The sequence below is a fragment of the Eptesicus fuscus genome, chromosome 6 (assembly GCF_027574615.1).
Source record: "Eptesicus fuscus isolate TK198812 chromosome 6, DD_ASM_mEF_20220401, whole genome shotgun sequence".
NCBI classification, from domain to species: domain Eukaryota; kingdom Metazoa; phylum Chordata; class Mammalia; order Chiroptera; family Vespertilionidae; genus Eptesicus; species Eptesicus fuscus.
This window is the reverse complement of record NC_072478.1, coordinates 97,142,685-97,150,380: the sequence shown is the minus strand read 5'-3', so window position 1 is coordinate 97,150,380 and position 7,696 is coordinate 97,142,685. Positions and strand designations below refer to the sequence as shown.

General features: G+C 42.0%; 1 pseudogene; it reads right to left on the bottom strand.

Moving 5' to 3' along the window:
* Positions 1-1,855: 1,855 nt before the first annotated feature.
* Positions 1,856-7,236, bottom strand: LOC114233764 (40S ribosomal protein S14-like; annotated as a pseudogene).
* Positions 7,237-7,696: the final 460 nt, after the last annotated feature.

Here is a 7,696-nt window from a genome sequence, read left to right as displayed (position 1 = left end):
TACCTTCTTCATCTTTGCTGCAAGCTCTGGCCAGAGTCTGCCACCTTCGTCTTCGCTGCAGACTCCAGCTGGAGTCTGCCATCTTCATCTTCGCTGCAGACTCCGGCCAGAGTCTGTTGTCTTTGCTGCAGACTCCAGCCAGAGTCTGCCATCTTCGTCTTCACTGCTTCACTGCAGACTCCAGCTGGAGTCTGCCATCTTCATCTTTGCTGCAGACCCCGGCCAGAGTATGCCATCTTCACTGCAGACTGCCATCTTCGTCTTTGCTGCAGACTCTGGAGTTTGCAGTCTTTGTCTTCGCTGCAGCCGGAGTGCCACTCCTGTAGATCCCTTCGCCCCCTGCCCTCCCTCTAATAGCAGGAGTCCTGCCCCGCCTGGCCACCGAGCCTGGAGCAGCTGGGCGGCCACCTTCTTTTTCCTAATTTGCATATTTCCTCCTGATTGGCTGGTGGGCGTAGCAGAGTGATGGTCAATTTGCATGTTTCTCTTTTATTAGCGTAGATGTGTCAACTGGTACACATCAAATTCATACCAGTATTGATACTATAAGTCATTTATACTTCAATAAAGCTATTTTTAAAGTGGCTGTTCTATGCTTAGCACAAAGACAGAGACAGTCAGGAGAGAATAGAGATTTGTCAAGTAATCAGTTGCTGCATCTCAGCCTTTAATGTGCAGGATATTTAAGAACCTATAAAGTGAGTTAAGCACAGTACTTATGTGTAAGAACTTGCCTGCATCTGACTTGCAAGGCATTTATAATCTGCCTATTGAGGGGAATAAAATTATTAACTTCTTATAAAAAGAGAAAAGATAAGACAATATTACATATTTTAAGAAGGTAAAATACATCTGGAAAGTGTTTTAAAGTAGGGAGAGATCATTTCCAATTGAAGATTTAAGAAAAGACTGCATTAAAGAGTGATATTTAAAGTGAGATGTTGAGAACATACAGAATTCCAGCCGGCACAGGTTGCTTCAACCAGCAGGATAAGGGACTTGGAGGTAGAAAATGTTGGTGTGTTATTTAAAAATTAAAAATAAAAAACTAAAAAATCCATTTTTGCTGTAGCATAGCATGTGAGCTGGGGAGCAGTAATAGAAAAAGGTAGAAAGATATGTTGGAGCTTATATTGTTTAGGTTCTTATAGATGCCAGTTAGGATTATATTTAATTTGGGGATTTCCACTTCCAAGAAAGATATAATAGGTTCAATGGAAGGAAATGAACGAATTATTAAAAAAAATCATACTTCTGAAAACATTGTAGAGCTGTAGAACTAAGGAAGACTCCATAAGTTAGATTATATAGAGAGAAGAGTGTGCCTGGGTGAGTTGAGAGCAGGATTTATTCCCCCGAGAGGACTATTGAGACTGAGGATGCCTAACTAGAGGTAGAAGGACTCTTACTAGGGGGAAGGGAAGTCAGAAGAGCTTTTGATCATGCTGGCTGGCATGACAGATTGTGATCTAGAAGAGCCCCAGATGTGCAGCTGTTTTCCCCAACAGGAAACTTGCTGAGTGCTATGGCAATGCAGAAGGCTGGAGGCTGGCCAGAAGGCACAGGGAAATAACTCCCCATCTCATAGTGCTTTGGCATCAAGTTATTCCAAAGGAAGGGAAATATACTAAAGCTCTCTTTGCCAGATTTTGAAGCTGTGTGAGGTGGGCTGAAGTGTTAAGCTCAATAAGCCAAAGCCAGGGAAGGCTATAGTAAGAGGGGGAGGAAGGGTACAACAGCCTCATGGTGCTTAAAAGAATAAGTGCCACTAGAGGGAGATACTTTAACAAACACACTGAGCCATCTTGGACATGCCAGCCCAGGGTACCCCATGTGATTGAAACCCTAGTTGACATCATGGAGCACAACTGTGCAGCTGGACATAGTTAGTCTGTATTAGGTTGCTAGGGTTGTCATAAAGCAACACAGACTGGGTGCCTTAAAAAAAAAAAACAAAACCCAGAAAATTATTTTCTCACAATTTTGGAGACTGGAAGTCCAGGATAAAGGTGTTGGACAAGAATGGTTTCTTTTGTTTCAGGCCTCTCTCCTTCACATATAATGGTCTTCTGTCCCTTATGTAGACACAATCCAGAAATGTCTACATAAAAAAGAATCTCAGTCCCAACACAATTCAATTTGCTTGAATCGTGCCTTTCAGACTATCTGCTTAGTAAGGGAAAGGGCTAATCCTCTCTGGATGCAAGTAACATTTACTTTAGTCTATATTGTACTTTTATAAACAATGACTGAAATATAAATTTTTGAAAGTTGAGACTTAAGAAGAGTCAGGGCCCTGGCCAAGTAGCTCAGTTGGTTAGAGTGTGGTCTTGATAGGCCGAGGTTGCCCATTCCATCCCCAGTCAAGGCAAATACAAGAATCAACCAATGAATTCATAAATAAGTAGAACAACAAATCTCCTTTCTCTCAAATCAATTAAATATTTTTTGAAAAGAGTCAGGAAAATATGGCTATAAATCAAGAGACTAATCAGACTGTAGAAACAGACCAAAAAATTGTACAGTTGTTGGAGACAGTAGTCAAAGACTTTAAGATAACTATTATAGAAATGTTAAAATGACTGAAGGAAAGATGAACAAAATGAATAAAGAGATGGAGAATTTCAACAGAGAATGGAAATCTATATAGAAAAACAAATGGGTATTCTAGAAGTAGCAAAAAAGAGGAGGAAGGCCTGCGGAGAGGGCAGGAGTGGAGTGAATGGGGTTAATGGGGTTGGGAAAAGGGGACATCTGTAATACTTTCAATAATAAAGATAAATGTTTAAAACGTACCTAATTAAAAATAAATAAAAAGCAGATTCTTGAGTCTCATCCCATGTCCACTAAATCACAATATCTTGAGGTGAGCCCTATCATATCACTTTCAACTAGCTCCTTCTGGGATGCTTATGTTTAAAGTTGGGAACCATTGAACAAGGTAGTTGCTCAGAACATCTAATAGTCCATATTCCTAAGAAATATGTAGTCAGTAAATATCCCCATTGCTTTAGTAAACAATTTTCCATTAAACAACAAAAAGCATTATTGTGTATGTGTTTAGTGATAGCAGGTGGAGGGATTCTCTCCTAGATTCTTCTACTAGTAATTTTTTAGCTAGTTATTAATAACTAGTGGCCCAGTGCATGAAACTCATGCACGGGGGCGGGGGGGGGGGGCGGGCGGAGTGTGTTCCTCAGCCTGGCCTGCACCCTTTCCAATCTGGAACCCCTCGAAGGATGTCCTACTGCCATTTTACAGGGATTGGGCCTAAACCGGCAGTTGGACATCCCTCTCACAATCCAGGACTGCTGGCTCTAGCCGCTCACCTGCCTGCCAGCCTGCTTGCCCCCACCTGCCTCCCGCCGCCGAGCTGCTTGCCCCCAAATGACCCCTGCCAGCCTGCTCACCCCCAACTGCCCCCCTGATGGTCTGCTTACCCCCAATGGCCCCTGCCATCCCATCCTGGCCTGATCACCCCCCAGCGACCCAAGGTCCCAGCCCCTGCTTTTTTTTTTTTTTTTTCAGCGCCTCCTTGAACGGAGGCCAGGGCCGGCTGGAAACAAGTATCTAGGATTTATTCATCTTCTATAATTGAAACTTTGTAGCCTTGAGTGGAGGCCAGGGCCAGCCAGGAGTTTGGCTTCCTCCATCACCGGGAGCAACCCAAGCCTCCTGCTTGCTCCATCTCTGTGACCACTGCCATTTTTGTTGGGATTTATTTATCTTCTTAATTGAAACTTTGTAGCCTTGAGCAGAGGCCAGGGCTGGCCAGGGTGGGCGGGAAGCTTGGCTTCCTCCATTGCCGGGGCAACCCAAGCCTCCTGCTTGCTCCAGCTCTGTGGCCGGCCATCATCTTGGTTGGGTTAATTTGCATACTCGCTCCTGATTGGCTGGTGGGTGTGACTTGGTGTAGCAGAGTGATGGTTAATTTTCATGTTTCTCTTTTATTAGTGTAGATAGGAAAGGAGCACAAGGGAGTCCAGGCGTTATAAGCATGGTCATTTGGGCAGTTTCACCAGGAAGCTGCAACTATACACTCCTCAGGGAACCATTCCGGCAGATCACTAGAGGAAGGGCTCCAACAAAAGGGAGATGGACTCATGCACAGTAAAGTCAGAGTGACATAGGGAAGGTCCCTGTCAGTTGAACCTGGAGCAGAGATCATTGGCCAGAAGGAGTGGGGCTACTGCAAGCCCGTGAAAATTTAGAAATACATAATCCCCCAGACAAAGAAATTCTCTTATTTAGCTTTCTTGTTCCTCTGGTTTTGTTCCTGCTTCCTTGCATTCGCCAGTGTTCCCAGAAGCTACATGTGTATTTAGTGAACAAAACGATCCCATGGTCATGCCAACCCCACACATAATGGACTGATGGACTGCAGCTGGGAACACAAGCTAAGCTAGCCCGATACTGGATTGAACTGTGGAAATATGGAACGGAAATTTTGGGCAACAAGCTTTAAACCTATCTCTGCTAAGGAGACAGTTACATTTCTTCCATGGCAGTACGGAGGGAGAAGAAACTCAGGGGTTTGGTTCCATGCAAATAAATACCACTCATTTCTTTGCGAGTCTCAGAATATTTTTTTTTTCTCAAGACATCACATGACACCAGCAATAGGTGGGGACAGGGAATGGCTCCCCACTAATAACAAACCTAAAGGTGTTTGATCCTGGGATCATACTTCCATCCTACATGTAATTCACTTGCCATTAAAGATACAATCAAGTAAGTACTGTGCTTAACTCACTTTATAGGTGGTTTAAAATTGTTAGCATGTTGAGCTCCACTATTACCCAAACAGTCCTGTCATGCTTCTCCATTCTTCTAAACAAACTTGAGAGAGGCCAATAGTTCAGGTAATCAGCAAAGCAGACTGTTTTAGAAAAAACAAAGTAGTGGTTCTATGGCATTCAAAACTAGCCCTGAGAAGATACTAGCATTAATAAGAGAAGGATGTTTGCTATAAAAATATGAATCACTAGTAGTGAGGTAACATCATTATTTTATAGATTAAACAGTCTATAAAATTGAAGGTCTTCTCTTAATGTTATCATATAACATGGATGCAGTTTATAAGCAAAGACCACTGAGAATTGTTCTTGATTGTAATAAATAAAAGGAAGGAGGTTGACTCATTTTAATTTATTTGAGCCTACTTTGAGCTAAAAGAAGGAAATGAAGTTCTATCCTTTTATGTGTAGAAAATCGAACAGGTGATTGTGGAGAAGCCTGGATGACATCATCACTCTTTCCCAGATAAACGCCTGTTTGCCACATTAATGTGCCACCAGATAAAAACGTTTGTCCAGATTCAATGCAAAGATCAATATGAAGAGAAAGATGTTTTACAGGCTCTGTACTTTCTTTCTAGAATAACTGTCAACTCATGATAGAATGAAGGTCAAACAATTCCAAAGAGATTTCTCTCTCAACTTATAGAACAATAAATACTTTGTGAGCATTATTCTTTTGCACATTTGTCAGACAACAAATCCTGTATCTGTAATTTCAGAAATTATGTGAATCCTGGAAACTGGGTCTAGATCGACTCACTGAACCTCTATCTTCAATTGAAATTTAATAGGAATCAAACGGTATTAAAAAGCGTGTCATGTTCCATTGTGATGAGAGTGAGCATATTAATGCCACTGTTTGGTTTGAGAGTGTTCCTTTAATTTCATACCTGCATGGTTAAAGTGCTTAAAGGCAGAATGATCTGTGAAGAGCTTACAAAGTGTGTAATTCCCTTTAACTAGAGAAGATTTTGAGGATAGCTATATTAGAAATTTCACTTATTTCCCTATCCTCTCAACCCAGCTGGGTACACTTCCCTTGGGTAACATTCTGACTTGCTTTGCTTTGATTTTGAGGACAGATTTGGTAGACACTGTAAAAAAAATGGCTGGTGCCAAACATAGGTTGCAGATCCATAGTGGCATAGAGCCCAGGTGAATGTCTCCATCTGGGAATTGCAGACCTCCCATAATGCCAACTGCCTACACTGTCCTCATCTCATTAAAGGTTAATTGGTTTCCTTTCAGCCTGTAGCTCCATGATATATTATGTGGGTCATAAAGATGATATGAACATGTACTTGGCATGCAGTTGTGGACTAACCATACTCATTATGGAGGTATAAATTCACTGCTCTGGGGCCATTGCTACCCTTGGCAATGCAAAAACAGTCTCTGGGAAAATCAGATGAAAGATTGGAATGTTGCTCTTACCCGCACTGGAGTGGTAAACCTGATCCATTACCAAATGGAGCACAAATTTCTCAGGGCCAGTAACAAAGTTATTCCCAATTTCAGAAGGGGACATGAGACTCACAATTTTATTATATTCTGTAGGAAATTTGATTTAAGAAGCTACCACTATAGCAAAAAAACATAAAATGAACTTGTCAGAGCTTTAATATCTCTGTGTTCAATTTAACGCTACCATATAATTGCTATTGGCAGGGTAGGAACTAACAACAGACACAAAAGGATGTGAAAAAAACGGTTCTCTAAAACCTGCTGTAGATGGTAAAATTTGAAAATAAGTTTTGAATAACAAGTTATTTCCATTTCATTATACAGAGATCCTACAGAACTTTGTATAACTATAAAAAGATAATGGTTTGGGCAATTTCCAGAAATCAGGTATTATAAAAAACTGATTCTAATAGTTTATCAAATTGCTGTTACACCTTGAATATGTGTCACATTACTTTTTTAATTTTTTCCTTTTTAAGTTGACACAAAGGCCATTTGTTAATAGAAAACAATAATTTGAGGAGTTGTGTTCACAGATGGCAACCACAGGAACCGCCCCCCCACCCCGCTTCCTGCAAGTGCTGTCAGAGGGGATAGGTAACATCCTTCATCTGTCCGATCTTCATTCCGAGTGGGCAAGGGCCCTGAGAGATGACTGGGCCCCTCGTCCAGGGTTCTATTTCTTACTGTGGCCCAGAGTTTGATATGGAGAATAGTGATGCCCAGCTCCTTGCACACCCCGAGCAACCAACATCATGACAGCATATGGAGAGAACTCATCTCCATCAGCCTTTACTTTCATCCCGTCAGTCACACAGCAGATGGTTTCCTTGCCACAAAGATCAGTTGGACCGAAGTGTCAGTGAAGGACACAAAGGTGTGGCAGACACCAAATACATTTTTCCTTCAGCCATTGAGGTCCGAGGCTGGTGACCTATTCTTTCTTCTTTTCCTTCCATTGGCAAGGTGCCATATCTGCATGTCTTATCCAGACACTGCCACCAGAAAGAGAGAGACTACTATTTTGTTAAGTATTACTTTAATGGTAAGCATTTTAATTGACAAGGTCAGTAGCACATACCAATTCTTTCACCCTAAATTATAAAATATATCTGAATTGTGTTGAACTCATGAGTAAGTAATTACAATCACTGTTTTACTAATAAACACTGTTTTAAAGGGAAGTATTTGAGAACCATTTCAAAGAAACTAAACTGTGTTTTAGGATAGTTAATGGGAGTATGCTATTCATTTTTATTAAATACTAGAGGCCCACCGCGCACGAGTAGCTCGCTTCCGCTTGCCTCAGCTGGCCACCCTGCCCATCGCTGCTCATAGCTCCCTCTCCGCTGCTAGTAGCTCCGGCCCTGCCCTCTGCCTCTAGTAGCTCTCCGTGGGGTGGGGAGTAGCTCGCACCCCGCCCTGCCTGCCCC